The sequence below is a fragment of the Microtus oregoni genome, unplaced genomic scaffold, assembly GCF_018167655.1.
Source record: "Microtus oregoni isolate MIOR12 unplaced genomic scaffold, Mior012 000005F_ref0000423, whole genome shotgun sequence".
Classification (NCBI taxonomy): Eukaryota; Metazoa; Chordata; class Mammalia; order Rodentia; family Cricetidae; genus Microtus; species Microtus oregoni.
In genome coordinates, this window is record NW_024543064.1 from 58,437,001 (window position 1) to 58,464,836 (window position 27,836).

The following is a 27,836-nucleotide window of genomic DNA, read 5'->3' on the forward strand; positions in this document are numbered from 1 at the left end:
GCACAGCCCGCTGCGTCTTCGATCTGCGCACAACGCGGGACGAAGACGCGCGCGCGGGGGCCCGGGGAGGCCGTAGGTAAGCGGGCCTGGGCATGGGCACGCGGCGAGCACCCGGGTCACGAGGCGGCCCCGCAGGGCGCGCGGGGGAGCGGAGCGCGGTCCCGCACAGCCGTCCGCGCTCGGCCACACACCCGGGCCGCGCGCGATCCTCCAGCGCGCAGGGAACCGGAGCGCGGTGGTCACTAGCGCTCTCCGCTGGGGAGTCCCCGCGCGGCCCACGCGCCACTTCCAATTCCGGTGCTCGGAAACTTCCCGGGCTGCTCCGGGAGAGTGAGTAGAAACCAGGCGCGCGAGGAAAACCCACACCAGGACGAGTCGTTTGCTTTCAGAGCCTACAGTAGGGAAAGGATGTTCCTAAGCCCCTACCCTGCTCTCGGTGACCCCATCTGCAAAGCCCCCAGCTTCTCTAAGGAGTCAGGTGTTGCAGGGTTCCCTTCGGCAGACTGTGGTGGTGCAGAAGGCAGCGGAACAGGCGCAAGTGGCTACCTAAGAAGCTTCTCAGGGGACAGCTTTGTCCCTGTCCTGAAGCCAATAGGGCTAGGAATGAGGGCTCAGAACCTACACCTAGTGTTGGAGCAAGTGTCTGTGGCTCAAGCCAGACACCCTCCTGCCTGGGGACGTCTTTTGGTATCCGAATCTGGCCTTTCAGCTTCCTCACAGAAATCTTGGCACCTTTGAAGTGGAATTAGAGAGGAAAAAAAAATGCAAGATTTTTGTGCGGAGTTTATAACCTGTGGATTAAAATGCTTAGTAGACAAAAGTTTCGACTAGGCTCAGATTTACAATTTGTTTTGAGGGAGTTTTGATTGACTTAATTTTTGTTTTAAATGACTTAAAAGTGACGCTCAACTTTAGGTTTAAAGAGTTTGTGTTCGGCTGGAGTGGGCGCTAACTTTCCAAGTTGTTTCCCGCTCTTATTCTCGTTATTTTTTTCAGTGTCTCCAGAGGCAATTCCTTAGACAAGGCCTTTATCTCGATTTTTTTTATCATCAAAAAGGGTAAAAATAATAATGTTTAGTCGTCTCCCACTAAAGAAGTTGGCCCCCTTTTTCCTTTGTAATTTGTACAAAGCCTCTTGAAACCTATGTTCGACCCCAAACAAGAATTTTTGCTTTGTGTCTTTCTAATAGATATTTTGTGGGGATGGGCCTTATGGAAGTTTTTCTTTTCTTTACATCTTATTAGGTCTTTATTTTATATGTAGCTATTGGTTTCATGGTAGATATGAGAGAAAGCAAGAAAGTTGTAAAGTATCTAGTTATCCTCTGGTGACGTGTTCTAAGCTCTGACGCGTATGTACTAGTGACAAGATACTTGACCGACAGCACAGAGTCGGCGTGTACTCAGATTTTATATACGTTGTTATAAGAAGAAAGCTATGCAATGTTTAATATTTGAACATCTTTATAAAAATGGAAGTGGAAAAAAGTGGAAAGCCAAAATAACTTTTCCGTGTTATCTTTTTTTTTTTCCTCTCAGTTTGAAATCAGATTTAGTTCAGCCCAGAATTGAAGCTGCAGTTAAAGACAGTTGTTAACTATTTAGGGTAATTTCACAACACAGTCGATTTGCTTTAGTGAGTCTTTTCATCAGCGCTAGGTTTTTGTGGGATGTATTTGCTGGGGATATTGACATCCTGAGGTTAGATACCATTACACTTCCCACGGTTGCCACAGTTCCTCTTCATTGCTTATGTCTAAGTAGTTTTAGCATCTGGCCATTGCAGGGGCTCTTACATTCAAACTGTAAAAAGGCTACAAAGTAGTCACTGGTTATTCATATTTTAGGATAAAGTATAGTATTAAAAGACAATATGGAATCTTTAACATCCTCTTGAGGTATTTCATGACTACAAGTGCTGCTTAAAAGTCACCCCCAGAGATTTCAAAAGTTTTAATGAGGGAGAAATTTTGTTACAACATAGTTCTCTATCTTAGAAAAACAACAACAACAACAAAACCCTTTTGTTGAATGAGAGTAGATCCAGCTTAAGTAAGAAATGGTGAGATTTGATCTTTGAATTGTGAGCTACATTCTCACTGGGGGCTTTTAAACAATGTCAGCAAATGTGTAGAAGGCTCAGCTGTTTAACTTTTACATGTAAGCACCCTAACATGCTTGCTTCGTTTGCAGATTCTCTGGCTGTTTTTCGTCCCTTGTTTTTGCTATAAGGGAGACCCTAGGAAGTTAACAACAACAAAAAAAAAAAAAAAATAAGGAGGAGGTTTGAGATGAGGGGAAAAAAATCTAAGCATGGCTATAGGGAAAATATGTGTTGGCTTCAGTAACAAGGAGGTTAAAAGTGGAGTTTAAAGTCAAGATTTACTTGTGGAGTCTGTAGTATTTTCTACTTTATTGGATAATCAACATTTTAGCCAATATATAGTTATTGAATGTATGACATCAGATCCAGTGTGTGTGGGGGGACCTCATCCAAAATCTCTGAAATGTTGATGGTGGCTTCATCAGATATGCTCTGTTCCTAGCTGCTGAGCACGTGAAGGCAAGTTACACATTACACAGAAGTAACCAAGTGACTTCCATTTTAAAGAAAAACTCCTTCGAGACACCATTATTTCAATATCACAAATAGCACCACTCTTTTGAGCAAAACAGTAGCTCTAGTAATTTAAAAATATACTTTTAGCAGGGGAAATACAGTTAGTGTTGCGTCTCAGTGTTCTTACTTTGAGTATTTTTGGCCCACTCTACATCTTTGTATTTGTGCCATCTCTGACAGATCAGCCCCGTGCTAGAGAGTACAGGGAAAATTACTAAGACGAGCAATGTGTGTTGATCCTCTTTCTTCCCTAAGCTGCATCTGCACGCAGTCAGGACCACGAGAAGTCTTAGAATTTAACCCATGGCCCTCTGCTGATTCTGGGAGCAGACAGTAGCGACAGAAGTCCGCTCTGCCATTTGCAAATGGGCTTCATGTTCTATAGCAAATCAAGCCCATGGACTCCCTAGCTCTGTCCAACTCAGCTTCACTTCCTTGCCCTGGGCGTAACAACTGGAGTTTAAAGACTTAGACCCGAATGGAAAATGAGTGCCATTGTGGCATTGTGTATGTATGCCTTCAAACTAACTGGGAAAAAATTAAGACATAGTATGATTTAATTATAAGTCCTCCAGGGTGGGTAGTGTGTAGGAGTCTGTGGCTCAAGAATACATTTTATTTTTTCACTTATTTTGAATTGTTTTTAGTTTGCATTATAGTTCGTGTGTGTGTTTGTGTGTGAGTGTGTGTGTGTGAGTGTGTGTGTGTGTGATTTTGCTTCATATCCTACAGTTCGGAAAATGAAGTAGTACATTATAGTTTTTAGATGGGCATAAATTTTCTTCTGGGAGGTGATGCTATGATGGATTGTCTCCATTATGTTTTAAGTTGATATTCTTAGGAAGTAATCCTGCTTCTGAAACAGGATGGCAGCAAAAGGGGGAATCCCTAATCTAGCCTGTCTGTTGATATCTTTAATCTTCTCTGTCAATTTCAGATAGACTTGGGCCGTGTCAGTAAGTTGAATGTATGCTGAATAACTTAGAGAGTTCAGCCCTGAAAACCGTGGGCTGAGTGTATGTGTGTGTGCTTGTGTTTCAGATTTAAATGTGACGTAGAATATTAAGACCAATATTGTTATGCATCTAAGTTGAAAACTGTTTAGAATCTAGGGTTTTAGTACAGGCACGGGACTGATATCCCAGAAGTCAAGCTAATGAGATCCACTCCCTAACAAAGCCCGAGATAGTTAAATTATAGTGCACACTTCCTCTCAGAAATTGACTATTGACTCACCTGTGGATTTTGTAACTTTTTTTTGGCTTAAGCCCGGACATTTAGTGATTATCTCAACTCCATTAACTTCATTTTCTGTGAGTCTTAAGTAAGCACAGTAAACTTGCTCTGCACCACAAAATGCTGGGTCCAATCCCCAGCAATGAAATAAAACAAAACCAGATTAAAAATAAGAGCCAGTAGCAGTGGGTGGATGGAAGTCTGAGCTCTTCTGCCCTGCACGGTGAGTGGAGCCTTTTAAACCAGGATTCCTGTCGCTTTAGACCAGAGCTTTCACATTCCTGCTGGTCATTCTGTAGCCTGGTGTTTCCTGGACTGTTCTGTGCTGTAACTCAAAATGGTTTTCCTTTCTTTATGGGTAGACTGTGGAACTCAACTAAACTTAAAAAAGAAAAAGAAGTCAACCCTAATTTTCAGCCTGACAGATAATTCAAAAACAGCGCTCTGTACTTAGCCCCCAGTGACTCGTCAAAGCCACTAGCTCTGCTGTTATTGTTTGCCTTTGAAGTTGGGATTAGGGTGATGTTTGAGGTGCAACGTATGCATGCAAAGAAAAATATATTCCAAAGTAAAATTATCCCCAGATTGGAGTATGATGGCAGTTTCTAATTGCTTCTAATAATTAAGTAGTTAAAATTTTATAACATTTTAACTTCTGGAGACAAATTTCCAGTTTTATGTAAAAGGAAAATTTCACTTACATCCTCTGATCTTATTAGATATTAAGTCAAATTATCCCAAAGATGTTTTCTTCCAGTGGATTTATCATTTCCAACTGGCAGTAACTGAAAATATTTTGATAAAATTAGAGAACTACACAAAAATAAAATGAGAGAAATGTAAAATAAAGACCAAATGGACGAATTTTTAAAGCACTGAATCTTTCATGTGATTTTCCTGTTTGTGTGTTTTCATGTTCTGGAGAGTTAGCCATACCTCTGGAGTAGTGCTCAGGATGAGTTCAAGAGACCCACTTCCCTTTAAAAATCAATGGATTTGGTAATTGCTCAAAGCAGGTGTCCAGAATTTCCTTTATCAACTAACACATGATCAAAACAATAAATAAAAATGGAAAAGCAAGTCTCAGCGAAGAAACAAATTTAAAAACCAGTCAAAACGAAGAATTCATTTTACCAAACATAAGTATTGGTAGTTATTTTTTTTTTTGCAAAATTGTCTAAATTAAAAATGGAAAAAAAAACCTGCGTATTTATAAAGAACTATCAAGATGACAGGCTTTGGCACTAATTAGCTAAGCTAAAAAAAATTCATGCTGGAAAATTTAAAATATAAATAGTCTAAGTCATTATTATTCACTTGTAATCTAGAACCCATCTCTAGATATTAATTGCCTCCTTGACTGGCCAGGGAATCAACTTCATGCAGACCTTTTTGTCTACACCAAATAAAATATGTGCCTCACCTTTCCTAGTGCTCAGAGCCATCCCGACTGCAGCGGTTGCCTGATCTGTCAATCCTTTCCTGTACACTGTGCTTCTCTGCACTGTGGGAGACCAGTCTCTAGCTCTCGTGTGTTAGCTGCAGTGACTGGTTGTTTTATGGACCAGAAAACTGGCCTGGTAAGATTAAAGGCACCAGAAATCTCCTAAATGGTGCAGTCTCATCTTTTGAACCTGTGTGTTTCTTATCCCATCTCCGCTTTTGATTTGCTGTATATCATGATACTTGAGCAGATTATTTGTGAAACTTAATTTTTTAAAAAAAAAATGGTTTGAGAATCATTATATCATGTTCTTTTTTTCCCTATAAAAATTGGTTCAAGATCATGTCCACATCTATCAAGATGCAGGAGATAGACATAGGTAATTGCTTTTATGAGCAAATAAAGTCGAACCAGTAAGTTAGGGAGCCAAACAAATTTTCTCTGTAGATTACTCCATGAAAACACTTGGAAAAAAATTTCCCTCTGAATCTTGACAAATGAATAAAAGAATAACTTTTTATTTTGAAAGTCCTAATGTTTAAGTGGGCTATAGTGTAGTAGCCCAGCTGGTGACATGGCTCACTATATAAAGGTGCCTGCTGGTGCCAAGCCTAGACCCACATGGGGGAAGGAAAGGGCCGAGTCATGACACATGTGTGTCGATACACACCTGACTTTCAGGTCCTGCGGGAGTTATGAAGTTTCTTATCTTTAGCTTCCCAGTGGTATCGGTCTGAGACAGAGTGGCGGTTGTACAAGTTAGTTCATATTTTAAAGATCTTGTCCAAGTGCAGAGCCCGCAGTCAAGGCTAACACTTTGTTGTGTCTGAAACTCAGTGTGGGGGACATGGCAAAACAGCAGCGACATCTGATTAAAGAGTGTGCAGAACTTGCAGGCTACATAAAACAGTGATTATAGTGCAGAGGAGAACTTTAATACGTATGAATATTAATAATATTTGCATGGAGGGAGAGATCAAACTAAATTTGAAGTCAAAACAGAAAAGCTAGAGAAAAGATTAGAGAATTTAAATTTAAAAAATAAAAAAACATAGACTATATGTCTCATAATGTAAGGTGATATTTAGACAGCAAAAATACTGAGAGCTTTAGCGTGTTTTTATTTGAGCACCTTGTTGATACTCTGAATCATAATGGCTGTTTCCCAGGAAAGCCATGCCTCTATAAGAGCTTGAGAGTGGGGTTTTAGGGAAACACATCCCAAGGACCCCCAAACCAAGCACAAAGACGATTCTAAAGTCATTTGCAATGGGAAGCCATTATTTCTTTTTGTGTTTGCCCTTGGAAATGAAAGAAAACACTGAAACAGCCAATATTATTATCAGAAATGGAGTTCCCAGAGCACATGGCATTCTGGAAAATGACAGTAGGTTATACCCAGTAATTTACGAGGATGAACAAGGAAGTCATTAGATACCAGGGTCGCTCAGTCTGAGCAGTGGTCACATGTACCTAAAGTTGCTCCGCCGGTGGTCCCTCAGAGAGTTCAAGCAGAAGTTAGGGACTATACACAGACATTAGACTCTGACCGTTGGATTCCAGTCCCAGCTCAGCACTTAACTTCCATGTGTGTTAACTTGGGTAGGACTCAAAACTGCCTGCCTTGTCTTCGTCATGTGTGAAATGAGATTAAGCTAAACTAATGTTCTCCTCACAGAGAATATAATCAGAGCAAAAACATGCAAAAACTATATACTTGCACAGTTTTTTCCCAATGAAAAGAAATTAGACAGGACAATGGATCTGTGATCTTGCTCTTTTCGTTATTCAAAGTTCTTGAACCTTCATGAAATCATCTGAATTCAAAGTTTTTTACCTATACTCCGTAGACTATGGGGCATTGTGTGGATAGAATTCAAGGTGATGTGAGGTTGGTAAAACTATAAAATTTGTATTGATTTTTACTAGTCTCTAATTTGAAATTTAGCATTTTTTCGGTACTCAGTCAGATTTACCATAACTGTGACTATATCATGAGCAGATTAGGATACTTTGATACCACATTATAGTTATTCCTGATATTTGAAATGATTTGCGCATGGCATGTCTTTGATGTTATGGTAATCGTGATAACTGCTGTTAAACCTGTTTTTAATCTATTAATTAAGAATCCCATAGAGAGACTTGGGAGATGTCTTCGTAGGTAGAAAGTGCTTGCTTTTTAAGCATGAGTACCTGAGTTCAAACCCGAGGACCTACATTAAAAAAGAAGCCAGCCATGGTTGTACGTGCTTGTAATCTTAGCCCTTGGGAGGCAGAGGCAAGATGATTATGAGTTCTTGTGGGCTGCATAGTAAGACCTTGTCCCCAAATAAAATTTAAAAAATAAATAAAATCTCTTAGTGTTGTAATGAAAATAGTACATTGTGTGATTTAAGGCGTAGCTTCTCATTCTGTAGTCGGGGAAAGCACCGCTGCTGTCATCCTGGAAGGTGCAGGTCCAACTGTGCCAGCCCACTGGGGGGGGGGGGGGGGCAGAGCGAATGGCCAGCAATGCACACAGCCTTGTGTTAATACCTCCTGGACACCCAGACAATGCTGGGCCGTCAGAGAGATCATCTGGAAACACATACAAAAGGCAGCAGTTTGCATTTCACTTTTACATTTCTTGTATTTGCCATCATGCATTTTAACCATAAAAATGACAGTGACTGAGACTGTCCTGCCCCCGGGACCTTTGCTCAGCCCTCCTCGGAGCACACACTGGAAGCCTAATAACATGTGCGTCTGCCCATAACTCTCTTGGTTCCTTCGCTTCTCACTCTGGTGCCACACTCTCTGCTGACTTTACTTGGCACCTCACAAGATAAAACTGAGAAGTTTATGCCGGGGTATCTTTTGAGTCTTCTCTCCTAGTTTGACTTTGTGCCTAAAGAATTGGGATTCACTTACGAAAGCACAGCAAAGAAAGTAGTATTTAATTTCGATAGCGCATTCATCTCAATTTCCAGTGTTGGTTATTTGAGCTTCCTCAATCATAGACATTTAGAGGAATGATCTTCCTGGGAATTGACATTGTTCTTCATCCTGTCTGATCATGGTGGCCTTACCATGGAGAAAACACATGTTTAAGGTTTTAGTAACATGCAACAACCTCATGCACCAAAGACGTTTTGTACGACTAAGGACCTGGCTCAGTAGGTAAGTACACTTGTTATGAAAGCAGGAAGACATGGGTTCAAATCCTTAGCATCCACATAAGAAGTCTGACCTGGCTGTGTAGCCTGTAACCCCAGTGTTGGGGACAGGAGAATATGAATAGTCTAAAGGCCAGTTCATGTTCAGTGGGAGAGAGATGATGTCTTAAAAAATAACATTAGAGCCATGTGGTGTTGGCACACACCTTTAATCCCAGCCCCTGGGAGGCAGAGGCAGGTGGATCTCTGTAAGTTTGAGGCCGGCCTGGTCTACAAGAGCTAGTTCCAGGACAGGCATCAGAGTTACAGAGAAACCCTGTCTTGAATAAACTAATACTAACACTAATACTACTACTACTAATAATAGAGCAACAGAGGAAAATACCTAACATACTCCTTTGCCCTGTGCATGTGTGGTCATGGACACATTCTCCTGCACACACATGTGCATCACCCCTACACACATGCATGTGGGGGGGGGGAGAGAGAGACTTTCAAAAAGGATAAATGGTAAACTCAAGAGTTTATGACTTTGTAATCTTGCCTTTCTACAGAGTTCTACATAGGATTCACCGACCACATCCCTTGTAAAAATGGGATGCAATGTATTTCACTGATTAAAGATTTTAAATAAAGCTCGGCATTTAGAAGCACTTGATGCCCTTGCAGGGGACCTGAGTTCAGTTCCCAGAGCCCACAAAGATGCTCAGATCCATCCTTTTTACCTCTACGTTAAAAAGAGATCTGATGCTGTCTTCTGGCCATTGTGGGTGCCGGGTACACATGTGATGTCCAGATAAATACTAATAAACTAAAATAAAACTAAATATTTTGATAATTTCCATGTTATATCTGTCTGATTTTTTTTTTTGCTCACCAGTTTCAAAATTCATTTGACCACAGAGTGCCCCCCTCCCCGCAAGTTTACCTGATAAGTGGGTCACACCAGAGAGTACCTCTCTGCAGCGCCCTGCACTTAGGTGCTGGAGATGCAGCTACAACAGCACTCGTTCATTATTTACAACAGCAAAGGGTACTCTAAATGCTTTCCATCCAGCAGACCAGGGCTCACAACTCGTCCATCTAAGCAGGCACTCTTACCGCTCTGTTTACAGATGCGAGAACTCCTCAGCCTTGGAACTCCTCACATTTGGGCCATGGCTTGTTCTAAGGAGGTGTCCCCTATGCATTGCACGGTGTTCAGCACCTTTCCCATCCTTCACCCGTGTCCACCGACAGGACTTGAGTTGTTCCTGGTTGAGAATTGCTGTTGTAAACTTGTACCAGAAATACACTTTTTTGAATGACCTTCTTAGTGGCGGTTACGATGACTCATGGTCATGACTGGGCAAATTGCACACTGCAGACCCTGTGTCCACACCAGGCAGAAGGCACATGCGTGGGGTGGATATGAGCTAAACTTGACCCATCCTCCTCTATCTTGCAGCATTTCCGCACATTGCTACTAGTGAGAGCCAAAGGCTACAGTTCTTGATTCTGCCTTGAACTTCTTTTAATTGCCCCATGCATATAACCCCAATTCACATATTGTTTCTTTTCCATACTTTCCCTTGGACTTGACCCATCATACACACGCAAACACACAGGCAATCTTCATTTTCTCTGTGTAATAGAGAACTTAATATATCTGAATTGCTTCACAGCAAGAATTTTATGTCTCAGCCAAGACTTGCAGCTGCCAAGAAAAACAAACTCGGTAATGAATAACTCACAAAGATTTGGTAAAGAGAAAGGAAAGTTATATGATGAAGTATATTACTAAGATATTGAGTTTTGTTTATTCAGTGTGATAACTTGTTAAATTCACACAAGTCAAACGAGTTTGAGGCTTTTTGGTCATTGTTTCTTTGTAATTTCATATTCTCTTTTCAGGAGTAGCTCGAGGGGAGCGGGTAGGAGAGAGAGAAGGTGGGGGAAACAGGGGTTGAGTTTGATTGATTTAAATCCTAGTCTTTCCAAACATGCTAACCATATCACTGGTTTCCTTTTTTCCCCTCAGGGTTTGGTTCCCCACCAGCAAGATGAAGTAACGATGCGAAACTGATCACATCGCTGAAGAGTTGACATGAGAGAATGTGCATCAGCATCCAGCTCAGGTCCCTGCCTGTAAGTTTCCCACTTTCCTTCCTGGACCAGCTTTTCTGATGACTTTATGTCCGTGATCTTTAGGTCTAAACCAGTTGTTTTGGAGAGAGACAGAGACCATTGAGTGGTGTTATGCAGATAGCTATTAGAAGGCAGAGCCTGGGGAACAGGGGGAATACACAGGGCTCAAGGTCACTGAACTTTGAAAGATTTGTATTTAAAGTTAGTAGGGTGGCGTAGGGAGGGACAGAAAGGGGCTGCAGAGGGTCGGTGGAGCCAGACCTCGCCCTCTGATTCCACTTTGAGCAGACATTTGAATGCCTGCCATGTGCTGAACACTGCAAACCCTGGAGAGGGAAAGAGGACAAACAAAAGTTAGCTATTCTGTCCTTGTCCCATGGCTCCTTAGAATCAGTGGTCACGTGATGCCTTTGTACCAGCTCTGTCCAAGTGATCTGTGCTGCAGCGACTGCTAGATTGGCTGAACTCAGAAAGAATGTCTGGCTGCATTAATGCTGTCTGCCGTGGGAAAGAGATAAGGGCAGCGACAGCACAGGGTTCGGTAGACTCTGCTCCAGTCTTTCAGTGTGAGGGGCTGACCCATTAGGATATCATGAAATCAGCTTTATGGGTCACACTGAGTGATATTCAAGAAATGAAAGAGGGGAAGCTGGAAAAACATTCAAGTGCATTGTTCATAGCAACCTATTGCTTCGTGAAACCTTGCGCAGTCGTGCACACGCTGGGTACCAGGTCACAAAAGAATGCCTTTCTTATAACGATTCCCATAAAAGATGTAACCACTCCCCACTTTTGTTTTTTTGGAATTGCATACACATTTAACAGTTTAAATCCTGTTAATGGAAAGGGTGAACCAATGTTTATCCTGGCAAACATCCTTCAACGCGTTGAGTCTGCTTTTGTGAGCGCTTCTGTGTAGAGAATGTCTAACTCGGTAAGTTCTTTGAGGAGGCAAATCGACTTTCTGATTTACAGCCACAAGGCCTGATTGTCCTGTCACACAGCAAGAATTTATAGAAAAAGTGTCAGAGTTAAGCACAGAAAGTAGAAGCGCATATATCATGTGCTGGGAACGTGTCTACCATGAGGGATTAGGAACCGCAAACGCCATTTTACCATTTGACCTTGTTGTTGGTCTTGTGTATTCCAGAAGTGTAGAGAGAGAAATGAAACCCCACGATGAGGATAAGAAAGGTGCTTCTGGAAAGGGAAAGTGTCTGGAAGCCTTGAAGATTAAAGGCTGAGAATAGGAAGCCTAGGAACTAGACCAGAAGGGCCACCCTGCAAGAGAACTGGGGTTCAAACTGGTACCGCTCTTCTGGCTTCTGTGGCCCTTGGCAGAACACTGTACTCTTAGATCCTTAATTGCCTTACATGTGAAATGCATGTGACAGCGTGCTTCATGGGGTGATTATCCAGATAACTAAGATAAACAGAAAGTTTATATTTAAAGCATCCATTGCATCATGAATGGCCAGATGCTTAATTGTCCCTGAACGCTAACCTAGAGAAAACCAGTGCCTTAATTGCTGTTGGGCTTACAGTTTCAGAGGGCTGGAGTCCACAGTGGTGGATTGAAGTGTGGTGACAGGGACAGCTGAGAGCTCATATTTCCATCCACAAGCCAGAGGCAAAGAGGATACTGGGAATGGTGTCTTTGCATCTTTTGAACCCTCAAAGCCTACCACAGTGACATACATCTCCCACGAAGGCCACACCTCCTAACCCTTCCCAAACAGTTTCAGAGTCTAGGGACTGAGTCTTCAGATGCACAAGCTTTTGGAAGGCATTCTCATTCAAATCGCCACAGTCAGATTTGCATTTTTTTCAACATCGTTTCCTTATAAACACCCTTGGAAACAGAGGGGCACGATGATAATTTAAAAAGCAGACCTCAGGTGCAAAGTCCTTTCGTCTGCCACACCCCAGCTGTGCACTTGCGGCTCTTGGCTTTATCTTGATTTGGGGAATGAGGGAAAAGGGGTCCACTGAAGGCATCCTCCAAGTCTGCTTACTGCTCATACCATTTATACCACAGCCCCATCCACAGTTATGCATGATGCGCACACATTCAGCAGAGGTTTGGCCTCTCTTGTACATTAGGCTGTCGGTACTGACTAGTTTTTACTTCTCTGAGTTAAGAAAAGCACTTCTACTCTCCTGTTTGGTCAAATAGCTGGATACCGCCCCCACAACAGTTCTTCCCCCCTGAGTCTTCAGTCTCCATCTCCCAAAGTTAGTAGCCATAAGCTCTCGTTGTTTCCTAGAATTGCTTAAAGCAGGACTTCTTTTTTATAATTCACAAGTGAGGCATTGCAATCCATTTGCATGTGAACAAAAAATGGCGTTACCTTTGTCCAAGAAGGTCCCTGTTCCGGCATGCAGTTTATTAAATCTCAGAGAAGGAGTCCCTTTCAAAGAATCTGTTCATTTGTCTTAGAGGGCGGGATCAAACCAGAGCTGACCATATGTGCCCCACTCCAGTATATGCCGATGGCTAACCCTGTGCCATACCTCTCTCTACAAGTGGCTTTGGTGTGTTTTCTGTTTTGCTCCTTGGAGGATGGTATTTGCGTGCCCAGCAGTTCACAGCAGCACTAGACTTTCTGCATGGAAATTAAGAGTCTAAAACACAGGGTAAGTAAGGAAGACCCTGGAGTTGCGTTCCTCATGTTGCCCCTCAGTTGCCAAGAGGGTCATGCTGTTGGAGAAGAGCAAGGTGTTGGTGGCCCCGTAGCATAGCAACAGCGACTTTGATGTTTCCCAGACCTTGGGATTCTGTAATCCATTAATTTCCTATTTGGAAGGCTTTAAATAATGAAAATTTACAAATTAATACTTTGCCCTTTATGAGCTACTGGCTTTTAGAAGCTGATATTTAGTACACATATGCTATTTTACATATTCATTGCCAAAATATTACAATTATGAGCCCTTAAGGAATAAATTTTTGGTGCTTTATTCCCCTAGCCAGCTCTGACTGTTTTTGTGCTGTTTGTATTTTCTCTCTCAGACTATTATGTGCATTGTGAAATTCAATGGGTCTCTGAACAGTTATTATAATTTTAGGGACTGCCACCAAATATAAAGAAAATAGGTAAATAACATAAAAAGTTGAAATTATTTTTAAAAGATTTGACTGAAATTATGAAATTTCTTAACACTATTGGCCATTCTTAAGATTAAAGAAAATAATCTTTAATTTTTTTTGGTAATTTCGTGCATGAGTGCTATATTTACATCATTTCTACCTCTTCCCCCTCTAACTCTTCCTATGTCCTTCCCCATTCTCTCTCAAACTCATGACCTCTTTTATATTATCATTTTTGCATACGTATGGGTACATGACCTGCTGAGTCCATTCAGAGTTGCTCATATGTATAAAGTTTAGGGCCGTCCACTTGTGACTGGACGACCTCTCATGGAGCTCCTCCCTGGAGAAGACCCATCCTCCCTCTCTCTGCTGCCACCCTGGTGGGGCCCAGTGACATTGGCATGTTGTCTGCTGTCACCATGCAGGTCTTGCTTAGGCAACCAGACTGTTGAGATTTCATGCCGCATCCTTTTCTTTAGAGCATCCTGCATGTTGAGAAGATACTGTCTAGAAACAGGCATCCTGGTCCTCTGGTTCTTCCAATCTCTGTACAGCCTCAAACCTAGGGAAACTTAGAAAAATTACGTGTCTGCTGTGATAGTAGGCATTTTTTTACATACTACACTGAAAGACTGTCATGGATGTAGCTAACTGAACATCATTTCCCACAAAAGCAAAGACTCCGAATGATTTTCTAGAGTAGGCTTAATTTATTATTTTTATTTATTACTCACGACCCCTTTTCACCTGAGACATTTATACATATGTAAAATAGGTATGCAAATAACATTAGCTGATAATAGATTACAGAGAATTATTTTAAAACCATGCAATCTTGCCACTTAGTACATACATTATCATGCTAATGAGAAGGGTATGTTTATTTCCCTTTATGTACAGAAATTTTGGCTGGTGATTTGATACTGCAAAAAGAGCACATGAGCACTTTTCAGAATTGATCTGTATTTTGATTTTATAATCTTTAGTGGAGACGCCTCTTCACATACTTACAGAGTTCACATAAAGCATAAGCTACCTCAGAGCCGTTTCAGAAATATTTGGAAAGAGTGTCCTATTGTGTAGTGACTTGACACATTAAATGAGTGGATGAATAAATAAATAAAGAGACTCACTCTCTGGAAGGCCATTCAGCCCAAAGCCTTCTACATAAGCAGAAGCCCTGGAGCACGAATGGCTGTGTCCCCTCAGCACAATTTAAATTTCCCTGCAAGGGAATTGTATTTTACTAGAATTTGGTAATGCTAGTCTGATATGTAATTTTCACTGTTGGATCCTCTGACAGTTTTTCTTTTGAAATATCATCTTTTCAATGTCCTTAAAAGTTTAGGTATGGTGGCTCATCCCTATAATTCTAGCACTTGCTGAGACAGGAGGATTACTGTAAGTTCAAAGCCAGCCTGGGCTATACAGTGAGTTCCAGACAAGCCTGTAGAGTAAGACCTGTCTAAAAAATGAGTAAATTGACTTATATCATTGATCAGCTTCCACTGTCTGTGGGAGTCATGGTTCTTAATGATCTGACGTATATACAGTAAGTGGAGCTTGTGGTTTAGGAACAACAGAGTGTGCACAAAGGGAGCTGGAATAGGGGATGTGGGCTGCCTCTTCTGATTCATAGTTTTGGGAAGCATGGTTGGGATAACAGACCCTTGAGATCAAAAGGAGACTTCAAATCATACCCAGTCAGTTTCTGTCTCACTGTTTGGTGATTCAATGTCCTGTGCATGCTCAGAATAGTGTGCTTATGTGTGCTTGGGCCTACAGTTGTGTGTTGGGGGGTAATACAGTGTCCAAAGCACATTCGGTTTTCTTTGGCCTTTGGACTGACCTTACATTTACCTGAAAAAAAATGCATATTTTACTATTTTATATTTACAGCGCCCTATGATTTTGAGGTGATTGGACCATGGATGCAAAAACAAAAGCACTGTCCTGAAAGATTATAGGTTGCAGCTCCTGTGATTTTATTTTTGTCCTAAAAAGTAGATCTGGGGATAAAACTTGGTGGTAGAGAGTCTACCCAGCATGCACGACGCCTTGGCTTCAATGCCCAGCACAGAAAAAAAAAACATAATTATTCTAGACACTTACATTTTATCTTCAAAGTGCTTGCTGAATATTAATTAACTTTTCAAAACTTTAAAAGAACTCCAGCCGGCTTTGCCTTTTTGTAGTGAATATCTCACTGGGGCAGGTGGTGTAAAATTGAGCTATAATTGAGCTAAACTAGAACTATTAAAATATCCTTATTAATAAGATGCCTGGGCTTCAAGGAGGAATGATCTAAGTGGGGTAAAGTAATGTGCTTCTAAGAAAATAATTTGGTTCATGCTGAAAAAACTGACTCTATTGGTTTGGCCAAATAAAGAACTTTAGTGGTAAGTAAAATAGACCTGTTAAATTTGGTTCCTTCATTATTGAGACTGTGCGGTGATCCTTGACCTGATATGTGCTGTAAGTATTTCTAGATTTGGGACCATTACTTTTTTCCACACTCAACTTGAGAAATAGCTAAAGGTAACGAGTAAGCTCAGAGTGAATCCATTCCACTGACTGGCCTAAAATAGCTAGCGCTGAAACATGTTTTCAAAGCAAAAATATAAATATATAGTTAAAGTTTAGAATATACGTTAATTTTTAAAGTGAGTTTTATGAACTTCGGACACTGGGTTTCAATGACGGGTTTCCTTTTTAGGCGGTTATCCTAATGCAGCACATTATTTCCTTAATTGCTCCTCTCCCTGCTAACACTTCCACCCCCTCCTACACCATGGACTGATACCAAAAGCAAGTTAATATTCAACATTGTAGCAATGTGGAAGTAGATTAAATACCAATTACATACGCAACTCTTCTCAATTCCTTCTGTGTGGTCAGAAAACTGCTAGAATATAATGAAAAGAAAGATATTGCAGATATGTGCAGAAATGATCTGCCATAGAGGAAGGAACTCACCACCCACAAGAGTGTAATCCCAGGAGTGCCGTGACGGCTTCTTCCTACAGGATCCTCGGTTTCTCGTGTGGAGTCTGCTCTCTGTTAAAAGCAAGTACATGCCGTGTCCCATGTTGTATTTTCCATAGATGCTGTTTCCCGCTGTCAAAGTCAAGATCTTTGCAAGTTACATTTTTAGGATAAGGACAACAGAGCCTATTGTTTTTAGTTCCTGGCTGTCTCTGGTGCCTGAGCAGTTGGTGTATGGTGAGTCTTCATTCTTCCCTAATGAAGCTCCATCTTGGCGTCTCTAGGGTTTGTTTGTTTGGACCCCTTGTGTCTCAGGCTCGCCTTAAACTCACTACAGACTCAAGAATGGCCTTGAACTGCTGGTCCTCCTGCCTCCACCTCCTTTGAAAAGTGATTTAACATTAGTTATACATATTAATGGGGTTCCACGTGATCTTTCATTCACAAATACAGTGTGCACTGATCAAACTCATTCTCCCTATCTGCCTGCCTCTCCCTCCCAGCCTCTGGAGCCATGCTTCTGTTTCCAGTGTTTTGCTTGTCTGGCACAGCTTCTCTCCCTCTGGGAGGTCTTCCATGACCCCCTTCCAGTCAAACAGTTCCGGTTTTCCCTTGGTTTATTTCATCATAGACATTGCTAGTTTTGCTTATAGTGTTGTGTTTACTTTTTCTGCTCACCTTCTCCTTGCAGTTGTTAATTATCCATTGTTGAGCTGCATGGGGCTCATCTAGGCCCTGGTATAGAAGACTGAAGCAACAAGACTTTATTGAGATGAAATGAAATACAAATATCACAATCACTGAGCGTTCTTAACATCCAGCTTAAAATGTAATGCAGCACTTCTTAAAATGGTGTTCCAGTTTTTAAAAGTAGTTGCTTGGTTTTTCTCTTAAACTTTCTGTTTGTTGACGGGAAAAATTGAAAACACATATAATGGAGGTCTTACTTTTATCATATGGTCTTGCTTTCCATAGTTTCAGTTAGCCATGGCCTGCTGTGGTCTGAAAATATTAAGTGAAAAATTACAGAAGCAAAGAATTAATGATTTTCAAATAAGCTTTATGGTAGTACACGCCAGTAAATTTCAGTATTGTTATTGCTAATCTCTTACTTGCTTACTCTATAATTTAAAACTTTACCGTTTATGCAGGAAATAACAGGATATATAGAATCCCAATGGGATCTTGGAATGTATCTCTGTCAAACTGCTATTCATGTTTAAAATAAAAATTAGAATTAGTTATTTCTCCACTACTTGTATATACTTATTTCAACAAAATTGGGATTTTACAGTTGATGCTATTTTGAAACTGCTCTGCTTTTTGTCAAATAGTTTATGTTGTTTTCACATACCAATAAATATGATATATTTTAGTACATCGTTACATTCTGTCATACAAACACACCATGTTATTATTGATGATATAACTTTTCTGTTTTGTTTATTTGGTCTGATTAATCATTGTGTGTGATGTCATTATATACCAGTTTAACATTCAGCTGGGCTAGTTACACTGTTCAGTATGGAAATACTGTGTTACTTAAGGGGTCCCCATCAGCCTTTCTGTCCCCCACCTCTCCTCTGGTCTGCTTATCATCCAGCAGTGGCTGAGGAGCTGGTTCCTGGTGCAGGAAGGAGCAGGTAGTCCAGGTATCATCTACTCTGTTTTGTCCTGGTGGTGACTTATCTATCCAAACTAATGGCACCCCAGAAACTGGGTTTCTCAAAGCTGTGAAACTCTTTGACCGAGAAATATGTGTCAAGATCCTCTCAGAAAATAGCAGCTTAGGATATTTTATGGGGAGTTCAATAAAGGAGTGGTTTTAAAAGGAAACTAGAATGTGGAAAATCCATAACACGGTCTGAAAAGAAAATGGTTTCACCCTGAAGCAAGAGTTCAGTGGTTGCTGGAACCTGTAAGGACAAAGGCCCTTTTGAGAAACAGAGAAACTTGCAGTTGAGAGCCACAGCCATTGGACCCCCTAGGGAACCCAGGGACTGGGTGCTCTGACTTCCTTCCTCTGGTCATTTACCGAGGATTCTCCTAGGTGGTCCCAAGAAGTAGTCAGGGAATTGTCTCTGCAGTTTCTCTTAGGCCATCCTTCATGGTAGAACATTAATTTGGAGGGAGAAGCCTAGAGGAGCCTTGGTACACATTTAGCTTTTTGTATATGGAAAGGTATTTTGAAGCCTCTAATGTAGCCTATAATCGGGAAGTAAGTTGATTATATTTCCATGACAGGCAGGTAACCTGACTGTAAACAAACGGAATGCAGCCTGGTGCAGTGGTGGAAGGGAAAACCACAGGGACATCAAGGACCTGAGAGATGCAGAGAGAGGGAAAGCCACAGCGGATGTGGGGGCACCTTGCGTAAACACCTCCTGGCCACAGAGGTCAGTAGTGACAGGAGTGGGTGTGTAACCACAGAGAACAAGAATCGCCCTGATTACCTTTGGTTCTTTCTCCGCAGGACCTGTGGGCTGACTTCTATATTCATGTGTGTTCTAAATCCACCTTAATAGTGAGGTTGAAGAACGTCTCAGCTATATAACTAAGCTAGATAGCACCTGAACCCTTGCATGAAATGAAGTTTCATGAAGAAGTCCAATATAAAACTTCTGTGTTCGGGGTAGTGCCCCTCCTTTTCTGATGTGTACCTTGGACACTTAGATGATGTGATGAGGTCGTGCCAGGTTGTACAGTCTCATGATTGTAGACCCTGTCTTCCTTGTCTACAGATGGAGCCTTCTCATGGCAGTTCCCAGGTTATGGAGGCTTATGATTTCTCTACTCTACACTTAGCTTATTAGCTAGCTAATAATGCATTAGTAATGATGTAACCACCCAGCTATCTGAGAGGTGACTACCTGGGGTATCTACCACAAATACACAGGTAATCTCCAAACTTTTGTAAATATATTGGTGTTCTCTGCAGTGTCTGAATTGCTCACTGTGCTGTATTTGTGTCCAGTGCATCAGTTTTCAAACGCTCAGAGATTCTAGTGCCTAGCAAGGACTGAGGATTTCTGATCTTGTTGGGGCCTAGTGAGAGCTGCAGTTCCCAGAAAGAGCAGGTTAGTTTGAGTCCAACCCCGGGCAGCGGTAGGTGTAGTCTCTGCTCTACCAGATTGTAAAATCCAGGGGAAACGAAAGCACACTCTATCTTGAAGAAGTATTCTGGTCTTGTGACAACACTGCTTATAATTGTGTTGTTTTTATGATACTTTGTAAATTAGAAATAAGTTGAGTAAAAAAACTCCAGTGAGACACAAACACTTGTGTGCACATGTGATCGGATGTACAGAGTTATGTTTCCCACGATCCACCGCTGACATCCTGCTGTACACTTAAAGCGATTACTGTGTGTTCTGGATGCACAAAAATCAACATTCATAATATTTATGTTTATTGTGGAGAAAGTGTATTTTAACCATGGGCAATCATATTTTTAATGTGTTAATTTTTAATGTTTCCAAAGTGACTCAGCTAAGTTATTCTAAATTAGGCAGTAAATTTTAATGTTTTCTAGGTATAATTTCAAGAGAATGCTATTTCTAAAAGTACCTATTTCTCTCGTATAATAAATGTCCCTTGGTTTATTATGTAAAGATACTTCTATGGCTTGTCCAAATAAGTAGTAAGCCATACATCTTTTGTATGCACTTTCTTTGTTTTATTATAAAACTTGTGCATTGCTTGTTCTGGGCTGAGCATCTCAGTGGCCTGGGGAAAGGGCCTCATCCCATGTTTTCTGCTCATTGTTGCAATGTCAGTGACATCATAATAAAGGCATGGCAGTGTCATATCGCCAGGACTGTGCCTCGTCCTCCTGAATGTTGCACCTCAATTGAAATCACCCAACGGATGCATCCTTCATCCTTCCTGCCGAGATTCCAGTTGCAGCTGCCCAAGAGAAAACAAGAGTGTAAACTAATTAAACCATTCTTCCCATATTTATGTTGTAAAGACAGCAACGTGTTTATGAAATCTATTAGTGGCCATCGTCAGGAAATGAAATTGCTTTGGTTCCATGCGGCCCTTCCAGAGCGAATGTTTACTACACTGACATCGTAATCCAGATGTAATGCTTCAGAAAGAAACAGCCCTTTTCAATACAAGTAAAAAGCAAACAGAACAAAACAAGAAACCCAAAACAAGAAAAAAAAAAAACCTAAGAGCATAAGAATGGCGTTTCATGCTGATTACGAAAGAAATGGATCAAATTTGTAGTAATGTACCTGGTTCTGCAAATAACACATGTCAGAGGCAGTGGCTTCCTCGCCCTCTGCAGGAACAAGCACTTCTCCCTGGGGTTTGAACATTGCTGGGTGTTGGGAGAGGAATGTGCATTCAAGGGTACTGATCGCAGTTCCAGTGCTGTCACCGTGGCCCCCAGGGCCACCCTTCGGCTCCCTGCCAGGTCCCCCTACTAGCACGTGTCTTCTCCAAGGTGAGCTCGTGGCCTTGGTTGTCCAGGTTTTCTTTGGGTTTCCTTGTTTCTTCATTATTTGTGCTGGGTATTTCCTGGGGAAATGATTTATATTTTCTAAGTGTCTCCAGGATACTAGAGTGATTTGGCGGGGGTATCTAAAAAGGCACACGTATACTCAGATTCCAGTTTCTTCTCCCATGTGCATTAGCGCTTAGCTTTCCTTGGTGGGAATCAACGTTTTCTAAGATTAGCTCAGTGTGAGACCTTGGAGATACAGCTATTGAAGGCGAGCTTAAGAAGGACAGAGGGGAAACAGCATGCTCTTGTTGTTCGTTTGCTATGCGTGTGCGTTAGTGTGGACTTGAACTCAAGGCAGCCCTCCTGCTTCAGTCTCCCGAGAGCATAAGCCACCATGTGTAGCTCTGTACGGTTGTATGAGGAGAATACAATAGAACGATGTTGCTGTATTTATACTTGTGGGGCTTTAGGAGCCTTGGAAATTTTTGAATAATGGTGCAATGCCTGCATAGTGTGGCCATGGAGGGCAGCTGCTGTGGCTAAAAGCACTTCTCTCCTGCAGAGTGCCAACTAGTCCACTACCCACCATAAACCACCCAGCTTGTTCCCTTTGACTTCCAGAAGCCCCCTTAAAGAGACCAGGCTGCATTCCTTCTCGAAACCCCATTTAGAGTCAGCTCCTCTGGACAGTTTGGGAGTCTTTGGATGTGAACATGGTCCTGTCATCACTAGTGACTCACAGTACCAGTTTTTAATAGACCGAAAGCTGTGAACACAATGGCGATTGGACCCAAGTTGCCGGTATGGCTTCATCAGTGGCATCAACATGCCTTGCAGGGTGGAACGGCTGAGAACATCCAGAGTGTGAAGTCGTAGTCCTTAATTCTATCAGAAGGAACTGACCATTAGCCTGTTCTGACTGCCACTGAGGGAAGTGGTGTAGGCCAGCTTTCCCTCAGCTCTGGTCTAGAGTTCCAGCCTCAGGTCTCCAGCTGATGACCTGGGTTCTGATGATGCAGCTTTAATGGCTTTCCTGCTGTGTCTCCACAGCCTTTCCCTCACTTCTATCTTGTGGGGGCGGGGTAGTGGAAGAGGACCGCAAACATTTTGTACCAGGTCACAAATCCTGTTGGATCAGGTTACCGCCCTTTATGACATTAATTTCTTTAAATTTAATCACCTTAGGAGCCCTATCTTTAAGTGCAACCCCACTGGGGTGAGGAAGGATTTCAATTTTAGGGTAGTAGGAAACATAAATATTCAGTCCACAATCTTCACTTATTTGTTGACATTTATTTATCCAAAAGAGTAGAAAAGGACCAAGGGCTGTCTATTAGGCCGGAGTAAAGAATTTTCATAGGCCAGATGTTGTTGAAAACTTGTATATACATCGTGTTTAGCTATTACGACCTTCATTTCTCTGTCGCAATGGGATCTCTCTGTGACCCCAAAAGGTAAATAGCATTTGTCTTTGGTAAGCAGCATTGCACAGCTTAGATAAATTAGGTAATTTACTGCTTATGAAGTTGCCTGCATACTTCCAGGCTGTAATGAGATTATAGACTTGTCCTGGGAGGTGTGTAACACGTTGATCATGCCACTTGCGCCATAATCTGTCTAATGTCACAGGTCAGCCGAAACAAGTCCTACAGCTCACTCCAGGCCAGGGACCACTACTGCAGAATCATACACGGGGGGAGGGCCTAGAGCCCATCATAATGGCGTCTTTGCTCCTATTCTTTGTGAAAATGGTTGCCAGCACGGTCCAGCCTGGGCTATGTTAAAGAGCCACCTTTAGCCAACTCCCACCTGGGAATTCATCATGACCAGATACCCAAGTCTCACAGTGGAGCTTCACGTGTCACAGATGTCCCGCAAGTGTTGAACTGGTGGAAGCGCTAACCTCCCTGAGATCACAGGACCCTGTCAGCATCATCCTAATGATGCCACTGCCATTTTCTGAGGATTGTGTAGGGGAGTGTTCATGCTGTTTACTTTAAAAAGCTAATTGTAGCTCTTCCCCTATTTCCCCCTGGGTTTATATTACTTTAGGCCAAAATTGCTTAATTTTGGCCTTCTTTACTAGAGATCCTCCTATTGAAATATCTTTCACGTTTTCTACTGGTCAGAAACTAATTCTATATAGGATTCACTTAAAGATTAAGATCTTGAGGGCTTAAATTTATCATTTATGCTTTGTCTTGAACTCTCGTCATTCTAGATGTATTTCCTCTTTCTCCACCTCTGTAAAGAACATACACAAGGAACAAAAGAAGTCAAGAATGAGTAGAAGGTGTAACTTTGGTAAATGGGATTCCCTGAGAGGAAACAAGGCTGAGAGTACCACAGATGTGTACTGGGAGGACAGCACTGGGTGGGCCGAGGGATGAGCTGAGGTCATTCCACAGACAAGAGGGTGCTCCACAGGGCAGGCAGGAAATAAAACTTGTTTAGGAGCCGTTCCCTTGTATATTAGTACTTGTAGCAATTACACAAATGTTCAGTTGAATCTCGTAACTATTCCTAAATTAAACGGTTATATCTTTAGCAGTTTTATTCCCTAAAAAGAATCCTGTAAAATTAAAGTTATATATTGCCATGAATGTGTCTATGTACATACATATACAAACAATGCTATACAGTCCTCCTACTGAAAAAGGCACTTTGAGAAACCTAAATGGTATTATTTCATTTCCTTTTCTATAAAGTAAACTTTTACTCTTTTAAAAGATCTCACGTTTAAGGGTTTTTCTTCAATAATCATATGACTGAGTGCTTTAGCACAGCAACTTGAAACTTTTTTGTTATTTTATGTGTTTATTTTTATCTTCTCTGTGTGTGCATGTTTGGATGTGCATCCATATGTCCATATGTGTGAGTGTGTGTGTGTGGAGACAGAGAGACAGACAGAGAGTTGATTCCCCCTGCCACCTTGTAATTTTTCCTCTCATTGGAACACTTTTATATGTAAACACACAGTAACTACACAATGTATGACATTAATTCATGGGGTTCTCTCGAAGGTTTTTAGCTCTCCAGCGACTTTCTTTTATCATTGCCTATATTTAAGAAATGGTATTTTTCTACTTTAACCTATATATACATAAGCTATGTGTGTATATAATATATGTATTTTTAAGTGTGTACATATATATTTTTCTCCTTTTGCAGCCTACCAGATGCAAAGCAGACACACATCTGGCTTCTATCAACTAGGGAGTAGCTTTAAGCACATCCTGTTAAATTGTCTGTTCCCAAAAGCAATCCCAACATATTCAGTAAATGGTATTTTTCCCCCACAGTTATGTTCTTGATTGGACCGCAAATTTTTCCATAATCCTGTACTTAAAAAATAATACAGTCTAATCTTTATTCATAATCATCAGTGACCCCCATTCCAGCCTCCTTTAGGGAAATATTTTAAACATGACACATTAAGTAAACTGTATCCTGGTTCTGGAAAGAGACATCAAGAGTCTCTGTGCCAGCTCTGGAGTCATGTGGTTGAGCTGATTGCTTCCTTATCTCTGCATAGGAGATATAGCTTGTGTAGTTGGCACTCCCCTGGCTCCCACGTGTCTCGGGCATTCTAGATGCTAGTATTGCTCCTAGAATGGTTTCAAATCAAATGCTTATAAAGGAAATCAGACTGCTAGTTTCAAAGTTAAAATTAGCTGGAATTTTATTTTGATATTTACACTAATAAAAGTTTGAGATTTAAGAGAAAAAAATTTCTTTAGGATAAAAATCTTATAAATGTTCCATGTTTCTTCTTCAGGGCATTTTTCTGCCAGCATATTTCATGATCCAGCTGTAACTGCTAAGGGCTTGTGATCAGTATTCATCGCCCATATTTTGTTTTGTTTTGTAGTTATAATTATGGTTAGGCTCGACGTTTATGTCATGAGGGGTAAATATTACCAGTAGTCACTTGGGGTCCTCGATTCACTGGGTATCAGAGAAGCAAACAAACCTGCAATGTATAACAATGGTAGCAACTTCCTCAATAGGGGTAGTGTGATCGTTAGAATGAATTGTCACTTGGGTGATGTCTCTGGGGATAACTGTGGGGATCATCTTGTTTCCATTAATTGATGTGGAACGACCCATCTTAATTATGGGTAAGAGCATCCCCTGCACATATATGAGGAGGAGCGCTGAGAAACAGTACAGTCTCTGCAGTCTTCTGATTATGGACAGGACATGAGCAGCTGCCTCCGCCTCTGACTGCTGTGACACCCCTGCCATGGTGAACTGCTCTTTGAACTGGGAGCTAAAGTAAACACTACTTCCTTGAGTTCTGTGAGGTTATTTTATCAGGGCAATGGGAAAGAAACTAAGACAGGGTGCAAACTGTCCTCTGGGGTTTGAATTCTAAGTTGGGGCAGAAAGTAAGCCCGTGCTCCTTTTCAGATACGAAGGGAAACAAGGAGTGGAAGGAGGGCATGAATTACAAAGTTACCCTGCCTCTCTCCAAGGGAGTCTCATCATTGGCCTGTGAGCGCTCAGATGATTACAGGTTTTGGTAAATCCAATCATCAGCATCATTCACGTTTCTTTGTGAAATGAATCTGGAATTTTCACATTCTGAAATGAATCCAGAAAGGTCACAGAGAGTGTTTCTGAATGTGTAGTGTGCGCTGCCTAAAATGATGTAACCTGTGTTTGCCTCACAATCACAAACCAGGGATTAGGAAAATGAAAAGAACAAATGAGTTAGTTTGTTTGTTTTTGAGATATTTTAGTCCATGAAATTTTTATATTATGGTGTATTTTGTTATCTGTATTTCTTTGGTATTCGTGTTTGAACCATGTACCATACTGGATGAACCAGGATCTATTAACTATCCATAGAGTAAGTAGTATCTTCTCTTAAATACTCTTACATTAACTAGTATCTTTTCCACTCGGTACCTGGCTCCAGGGCAAGACTGTAAGGGGTCTTGTGTAATAGATCCTTCCTCACCTCCTAGCTGACCAAGACAACACACACCATGCAGTTCGCATGTGATACTGAATGGCTGTGTGCAATGCTGAACTTTGGTTTCTAGAAAACACAGTTGATGTTAGCTATATCCAAGTGACTAAAATGGTTCATCTCTGTAGACTGGAGCTCCATCTCACACTTATTTATTGCTTGTAAATGATACCTTAACACAAATCCATTAAAGTAGAAATAAAAGTAATTTGTGATTCTAATTATTTCAAATAATAAATCACTATTTAAAATAATCACTTCTGTAACCTTCAAGAAAAATGTTATAAGCATGCACTCATATATATAATATATGTATACATTTCACACAGAAATTACCATACATAATATTATTATGCCTTAATCACCTATAAGGACCAGGAAGCATTGTTTTATAACTATATCATAGTTCATTTGGGTGGTGTCTGTCATGTTTTGGACCTTCCTAATCTTTCTAGTCTTTCACCATGAAGACCAATACTGTAGTGAACATCTCTAAATGTAGAACTTTCTCAGCTGTATTTGTATAAATATTCCACCCTGAGAATTGTTGGCTCAAAAGGCTTTCTGTTTAAGAGCCCATAAAGCAATGAAGTAGCCACACACTGTGAGGTGACAGCTTACTATTGTTACGGTGCATCCAAATGGCTGACATTAACCAACAGAATATGAAATACTTTACTGAGGTCAACATGGTGCTACGGACTGTGACTATGGCTGTAATCATCATTGCCAGTGTTTAATATTCCTTAATGTTCCTTCAGAACTGCCTTGTCATTTCACAAGCAGCAAATATTCTGGGGTTCATTTTATTTAAGGGACATTTAAAAGAGGAACTGACCAGGACCTCCCTGTGCAGAACTGCCTTCAAAGTTGAACAGTCTAAGGAAGACTGCATTGTTCCTTTAGGGAAAAGCCTGTGTTTTTAACTAACGAGTGTGTTTTCCCTCCCTCAGGTGGAAGGAGAGATTGTGGGAAAACAAAATGACAGAGAGGCGTGGTATTGCTCCTATAACTTGGAACTGGAGAGGAGGCAAGATGCTGGCATAGCTGTTGAACTGAGAGCCTGCTATGCCAGTATATTGCCATCTTTCCTGTCTGACAGCAACTTGGCCACCTCCATGCTGCTTCTCCGTATCTTGCTACAACCAATACACAACATGTAGGGCTTTCGTGACGTGGTCTGCCCTACCCCGACTTCTCTCCAGTCATCTACCAAATCACTTGCTCCATTCTATCCACACTGGCCTTTGGGGGCGGTTCTGAGACGTACCACGGATGGTCCTGCCTCTTCACTCATCTTTCTTTGTTTCATCATTTGGCTGCCAGTGAAGACATCGTGTTCTTGGAAAACTCTTTCATAGTGGCCTTGTCTATAAAAGCTTCCATGTGCCCAGCCACTGTTCATCTCATGACCCTGCTCTGTCTTTTCAAAAATATTGGTCTTTATCTGAACATGTTTGCTTGCTGCCTTATTTCCTGTACCGGACTGTGAGTCCTTTAAGGGAGACCAGTCTTGACGTGCTTATTCACTGTATCCCTAGAGCCTGACACTTGTAAGTCCTCAATTCGTGTTTTTGAAACTCTACCCTGAACTTATTGTGCAACAGAGGTGTCAAATAATTAGATCTTATCATGCCATGAAGGATTCTGACGAAACACTGGTTTATAAGTAACAAAGCATAAATAAGTAATATTGATTTCTAGGCCTGCAACCCAGCATCTTATCAACCCAAGCTACAAT

At 41.3% G+C, this 27,836-nt stretch overlaps 1 long non-coding RNA gene across 1 annotated transcript; it reads left to right on the top strand.

The window, feature by feature from the left end:
- On the top strand, window positions 1–27,814 carry LOC121447915. Its single transcript, XR_005974313.1, has 3 exons — window positions 1–76; window positions 10,479–10,585; window positions 27,049–27,814. It is a non-coding gene; the product is annotated as an uncharacterized LOC121447915 (long non-coding RNA).
- The last annotated feature ends 22 nt before the right edge of the window (window positions 27,815–27,836 follow it).